Source organism: Benincasa hispida, chromosome 12 (genome assembly GCF_027475165.1).
Source record: "Benincasa hispida cultivar pf3 chromosome 12, pf3_genome.v1.1, whole genome shotgun sequence".
In the NCBI taxonomy this organism is placed as follows: Eukaryota; Viridiplantae; Streptophyta; class Magnoliopsida; order Cucurbitales; family Cucurbitaceae; genus Benincasa; species Benincasa hispida.
In genome coordinates, this window is record NC_143489.1 from 44,004,915 (window position 1) to 44,012,295 (window position 7,381).

The window sequence follows — 7,381 nt, forward strand, 5'->3', positions numbered from 1 at the left end:
GCCCCAAAATGATGGGCACATTTGTATCGGACTCATAATCAAGGATGATGAAGTCAGTTGGAAAAATAAATTTATCAATTGTGATCAGCACGTCCTTCACCTTACCCTCTAGATGAACCAAAGACCTGTCGGCCAGTTGAAGAGTCACGGATCTGGGCACAAGTTGTCCCACATTTAGTTGTCGAAAGATTGACAGCGGCATCAAATTTATGCTGGCCCCCAAGTTACACAGGGCTTGCCCAATATAGAGTCCTCCTATGGAGCAAGAAATAGTGAAGCTCCCAGGATCGCTCATCTTCGGTGGGATTATAGATTTGGAACTTTGCGTTAATGCCACCGTGGCAAATTTTCCAGCGCCTCTTTTCTTGGTTACCATGTCCTTCAGAAAATTGGCATACGTAGGCATTTCCTCAATCACTTCACTGAAAGGAATGTTAACATGTGATTGCTTTAACATAGATAGGAAACGTTGGTACTATACCTCTTCGTTTTTCTTCTTCTTTAGCCTCTGAGGGAAAGGTGGTAACTGGACTTTCACGGTTCCTGTTTCATTTTACTTTGAGGTTGACGTAACCTCAGGTTCTACTGCTTCATTTTCTTTTTCTTCTTCTTACGTTGCCGCAATCGCAGGTTCAGCTGCGATGGAGGTTGATCTGTTCTGCTTCTTCTTTTCTTCCTCCACAGTCTTTCCACTACGCAATGTCACAACCTGACATTGCTCCTTACCTAAACCCCTTGGGTTGCTAGAAGCTCGATTGAACTTGACAGTGCCTCTTGCGGTCTACTTTTAAGCTCATTTGCAATCTGGCCTATTTGCAATTCAAGGTTGTGGATGGACGTAGCCTAACTTTGAAGCACCGTCTCATTTTTCTCTATATATTACTTCAATAGACCTTCTAGGGAAGAAGATTGCGGTGGTTGTTGTGAGCCACTTGCTTAGTTGCTCTGTTGACCGTTGCTGCATTGAAAAAACCCTGATGACGCTTCTTTTTGTACCACAGATTGAAAGTTTTGTTGTGAATTCTTCCAAGCAAAGTTTGGGTGGTTTTTCCACCCGGGGTTGTAGGTGTTGGAAAAGGGGTTGTTCTTTACAAAATATACATACTGTGGGTTTTGTGGACAATTCTCCATCGCATGCCCATCACTGCAAGTCGCACACCTTGCTGTGTTTTGACTTATTGCGTTGAAAGTCAGAATCTTTGAGTCTTAATCTCTGGCCGCTCTCCCTTCAATCTTCATGATTCTTGGAGATGCGATCCAGGATATTCTTCGCCTCATCATAAGTCTTGTCAAGCAGACCACCAGCTGCTGCCGCATTGACAGTGGTCTATGAAGCAGAATTCAAACCATGGTAGAAAATTTCCATATGAAGACAGTCTGGCAACCCATTATGCAGACAATCTCGGACCAACCTTTTAAACTCGCCCAGGCATCACTGAGCAATTCGTCCATGTCTTGTTCAAAATTAGTAATAAGCTTTCTTCGTCTTGCGTTCTCTATAGGTGGAACGACTTCTTCATAAACTTCTCCACCACCTGCTCCCAAGAAGTGATCTCTCCTAGTTCGAGTGAATAAGCCCATTTCCTAGCCTGATGACAGAGAGAAAATGGGTACAATGTTAGTCGAACCTCCTCAGCAGAGATATTCAGGAACACAAAAGTATTGCAGATTTCAATACAACTTCAGAGATGGGCGTGCGGATCCTCGCCACGCCTTCCTCCGAATTGACCTACAGCCTGGATCATCTGTAGTATCACCAGTTTTATTTCAAATCTACTTCCATCTAAGGCAGGCCTCATGATTCCCGGAGAGAAATCATAGAGGTTTGGCGATGCATAGTCCCTACTGGGCCTATTGCGATCGTTGGCAATCAGAATTGGATTTACAATGACATTGTTGTTATTTGGTGCTTCATTCCTAGGCTGCTCTGCCATCTCTTCTTTATTGGATTGTGGTTGCTATTGGCGGTTCTTTCGTCTCCTTCGAAATGTTCTCTCAATCTTCGGGTCGTAGTTCGCCAGAGATTAAGAGTTCTGCAAAGAATTCACAAAAATTACCATTAACAACTATTTTGCTGAAGTCCCCGGCAATGGCGCCAAAAACTTGATGCGTTATTTTATTAAGTGTGGAATATGGATGATATGTGTTGATGGATAGCGTTGTACACTCAAGTTTCCCCAATGAAATCCAAGTGTAAATTCCTCTGAGTTTCCTGGTAAGTCCAGGGTCGATCACAGGGACTTGTGAAAATAGTTTGCGTTGATAATTTTCTTATGAAAACTTTGCGGTAACTGGCAAAATAAATAAGGTGGTTGGTTTGTTGTTGCGTTAATGAAAATAATAATAAATGCGGCACAGTTCGAAAAGAGTTGGCAACGAAAAATACGATGAATATGCGGTGAACGGGTTGAGAAGGGTTTCGGCTAACACTCCCTAGGTTGCATTCATGCCTTGCAATCATGCAACATGCATACAATAGTAAACCACCTCTCAGCGTGAATGCCACGACTTCTAAGGCTAGAACACATGCGATAAATATGCGATAAGTCTACAGGGTTTACACATAAACCTCTATTTCTATTTATGCAATGACAACATGACATTCACACAAATATGCGACTGCGTAATATCATTCCTATTCCTAGGATGCATGCGATGCAAGTTGACAAACAGAGCTTATCTCTAAGTCCCTATTTCTTGTTTATGCAGGCCTAATCTTGCTCTTTCAAGTTAGATTCTAACCTAGCTCTCTCGAGACATTAGGTTCTTTCTTTAGATTCTCTCTCGAGCAACTCTAAAGAAATGTTTCGCACAGCATAAAACAAGACAATCGCAAGCAATGAACTTCCTAGATCATGTTAGCTTAGTTCCTCGCAACCCATTCAACTAGTTTAGTTACTCATGCGTATTAAGAGAAGAGCAGATGTAGAAATATAACTTCCATTGAATAGATAAAAGATGAAGTACAGAATAACAATGCAAGTATAGTAAAGATCCTGGAGCAATTTTTGCCATCAGGTGTTACACTGTTCTACTGTGCTCTAAAGATATTCTCGCTTTCGCGAGAGTCAACCCGCTTTTTGTTCTTACGCTCGAAGGTTCTCTCTCAAGCCGCCTTGGACGATCTCCGGCATCACCACTCTTCTCTAGCTCCGCCGTGAAATGGAAAAAAAAAACTATGAACATAGGTGTGAACTTGTAAATTGATGAAGTAATCGACTGCTTAACCCCTTCTCCGAAGAATGCACTTGGTATTTATAGGGCATCAAAGGTGAAAGACGGCTTCTCTCTCCAGGTTGTATAGATGGGATAGCTTTAATTCCTGACTGATGCACCGGATAGTTGGATTAAACTGCTATCAGCTTAATTTGGATTAAACTGGATAAAGCTGGATGTACTTTGTGACCATTATCGGCTGTCAACTTAATTTGGATTAAACTGCTGTCAGCTTTCTGTCCCATCGATCTTAAATGTCCTCTCGTTCGGATGCGCCCACCATGTTGCGGTGATTCTTCTTGGGTGGATGTTTACGAGCACGATCAACATAAAGTCTTGCAGTGAAGTTGTGCTCGACCGATGTATTCCTATGATCACATTCTTTGCATTGCGTTAACGCATTATTCTGCACAAAAATATAGAGATCAACTGCCCTAATGCGTTGGATGCATGCAACCGCAATATTGTAGAGTTTATGCTTAATGGACGCAATTTAACATATTCTATCAACGCAATTCAACATTGTTTAAGAACTTAGTACTATGATAACGTGCATTTCTGCCCATTATCAGTGAGCGCATCTGGGTGAAAGGCGTAATTAATTACGATGGGACAGAAAGCTGATGATGGTCGAATCCGAATTAAGCTGACAGCTGCTAACGATAACAAGTACATTCAACTTTTCGGTGACAAATATTTGGTGCATCAGTCAGGGAATTAAAGTCATCCCATCTGTGCAATCATAAGAGAGAAGTCGTCTTCATCCCGAAGCTCTATAAATAGCAGAGGCATCCTTCAGAAAAGGGGTTCCACCAGTTAACGAATTTACCTATTCACTGATTTAGGTGCTTTAGCCGTATTCATAGTTTTCTTTTATTTTTAAGGCGGAGCAAGGAAAGAGTAGAGGTGCCGAAAGATCGCTCAGGGAAACTCGAGAGAGAACCCGGAGGCGTAAATGCAGAGAGCGGACCGACTCTCGCAAGAGCAAGATTATCTTTTGAACACGAGTAGAAAGACAGTGTAAAAGCCTGGGCAGCAAGAGGTTGCTACCAGGCTCTTTATTCTATTCTTGCATTGTTATTTTATACTTCATCTTTATATTTATACAATGGAAGTTCTTATTCTACATTTGTTCACTCTCTTAGCACGTATGAGTAGCTAAACTTGTCGAATGGGTTGAGAAGAACTAAGCTAACATGACCTAGGATGTTCATTGCTTGCAATTATCTTGTGTTATGTTGTGCCCAACATCCCTTTAGAGCTACTCGAGAGAGAGTCTAAAGAAAGAACCTAAGACTTGGGAGAACTATGTTAGAATCTAGACTCGAGAGAGCAAGATTAGAAATGCATAAACAAAAGATAGGGACTTAAAGATAAGCTCTGTTTGCCAACCTGCATCGCATGCATCCTAGAGATAGGTATGATATTATGTGGTCGCCTTATTTGTGTATGTGTCATTTTGTCAACGCATAAATAAGAATAGAGGCTTATGTATAGGTCCAATATACATATCGCATATATCGCATGCATTCTAGCCTTAGAAGTCGTGGCATTCGCACCGAGAGGTGGTTTACTGTTGTATGCATGTTGCATGATCGCATAGCATGAACGCATCCTAGGAAGTGTTAGCCGAAACTTTTCTCAACCCGTTCACTGCATACTCATCATATCTTCCGTTTATCAACTCTTTTCGAATTCCTCCATGTTTGTTTATTTTCATTACCGCAACAAACAAAACCAACACTTATTTGAGTTACCGGTTACCACAAAGTTTTCCTAAAAATTACCACCGCAACCTGTTTTTCCAAGTCCCTGAGTTCGACCCTGGACTTACCATGAAACTCAGTGGGGTTTACACTTGGATTCCACTGAGAAAACTTGAGTGCTCAACGCATTCCATCATCGCAATTCATCCATAATTCCACATCATAAAACAAACGCATCAACTACCCTACTTTTTTCAATACTTTCAATACCCACCTATTTTTAAAAATATTTTACCATATACCACATTTCTGTCAATAGATTGAAAAAATAATATATTTTTTAACTTCATCCTGAACTCGTTAACACAAAATTCAAATTTTAAAAATATATTGGACATTTTTAAAGTTTAAGTTTTGAATTAAAAAATATTACTATAGTTTATAGAGATTTGAGATATAAATTTAAACTTGAGAATAATTGTCCACAAAAATGACAAGATGTCTGTATCTAGAAAATATATGTTTTAGATTGTAGATCTTTTCGTAATGGCACTCTGAGAGAAATAGCCATTAAATAACCTTCAGAAAATTATGAAAAAAAAAAAAAAAATCTACCTTTCCTAAAATTAAGTTACCAATTTGTTCATATGGTATATATGTTCTATAAATCATTAAATGCATAAAAAAAACTTTTTTAACTATACTTTGAATGAAAATTTCTTAGATAATTAAAATTGCAATGTTTTTAAGTTTAATGTTAAAATTGCAATATCTTTATTTAAGTTTAGGGTTAAAATAAATGAAATTAAAAGTATAGGATACTATAAATTGATCTGGCTAAATAAGTTTAGGGTCTGAAGTTGATTTTTTTCCCTTAAAAGATAAATGAGATTTAAGATTTTTTTTGGATGAAAAATGAAATTTAATTTTTTTTTCTTTTTTTGAAATAGAGATTTAAGAGTAAAACCTTACTTTTTTTTTATTAGCATTTAATCATGGACCGAATTCTATTCTGTTTTATAAGCATTAAGCATTATGCATTTTCTGTAATGCTAATCACAATTGTTTAATTTATTTAAGGGGAAAAACATGATTATGAAAAGAAAAAAAAAAAAAGAAGACATAATTATGAGAGATTCGATATATGTTTGTCAATCATTAGCGATAATTAGAATTACAGATTTTAATAATGACCATATCGGCCTTTTTATTTTTTTTAATATCCTAGCTAATATTTAATATTTAATATTATAGAGTTATTTTGACGTTTAAATGGTGTAGGGACAAGTAGGTTATCTCATGAAACTAGTATAAATGTGTGCAAGTTGATCCGATTTTTACATATATTAATAAAACATTTGTATAATTGATCTATGTTAGAGTGAACTTAAATTATTACATTGTGGTGGATAGAGATGTTCATTTTCTCTTTAAGTGGAGAATGGGAGAGAGAATGGAAAAAGTTCTTTGTAATCTTTATTACAATAATTGAGTATTATATTATTATTATTAGGGACAGTTACAAATATAGACATTAACTCAAATATTAGTAGATATAATATAATGTAAAAAAAATTGCAAATATGACCAAATTTAAATAGTCTATCAGTGATAGATCATATCACTAATAAGAGTCTATCAACGATAGAAGTCTATCGCTGATAGACTTATCTATATTGACAATTTTTTTTAGTGATGTTATCCACTTGTTATTATTTCTAAAAATGCTGTCAATTGCAATTATCCTTTGTTATTATTGTATAAATATTATATATAAATTTCAAGTTTTATTATTTAATATTTATGATAATGAATATATTTAAATTGAATATTTAAATTTAGATTATATATATAAATAATTTGATGGATAATTATTTCCTTCTACTAGTAAATCCGAGTAATTTCTATTTAAATTCGAATTGTCCATGTGAAACTAATCATATATAAAATTTAGTGAAAAAGTTAACTATTTAATTAAATTTTTTTATGTAGTAGTGATTTAAGTTAGTTGATTTTTTTTTTTACAAAAGTAAATAAATAAATCGAAAAAATTTCGTGAGGGAAACCTAATCACCACATATTTTCCTTGGAGAATCTCCATCCTAATTATTGTGGAGAATTTTATGGGAATGAGGAATGAAATGGGGCGAACACACCATTTTCATAGTAGTTATTTAAATTAATTGACTTTTTCACAAATAATAACAGTAATATATGTGGAAACTTTTCCCAAAGAACCGGATCTCTACATATTTTTCTTAGAGAATTTCGAAAGGATGAAAAATGAAATGGGAATGGAGATGCTATTCTTGGACCTGCCCTATGAACATCTCTTGTCTAGTGGTGAAAAGTCCATTTATATAATATCCATATTTAGAACACAATTAAATACTTGGTATAAATATGCATACGTACATAATTTTTTCTACAAATTTATTGATTTTTTTGGCTAAATGAAT

The 7,381-nt window shown here is 36.2% G+C and overlaps 1 non-coding gene across 1 annotated transcript; it reads left to right on the top strand.

Moving 5' to 3' along the window:
* Positions 1-1,382: 1,382 nt before the first annotated feature.
* LOC120068659 (small nucleolar RNA R71) lies at positions 1,383-1,488 on the top strand. The gene has a single exon (XR_005479294.1). It is a non-coding gene; the product is annotated as a small nucleolar RNA R71 (small nucleolar RNA).
* Positions 1,489-7,381: the final 5,893 nt, after the last annotated feature.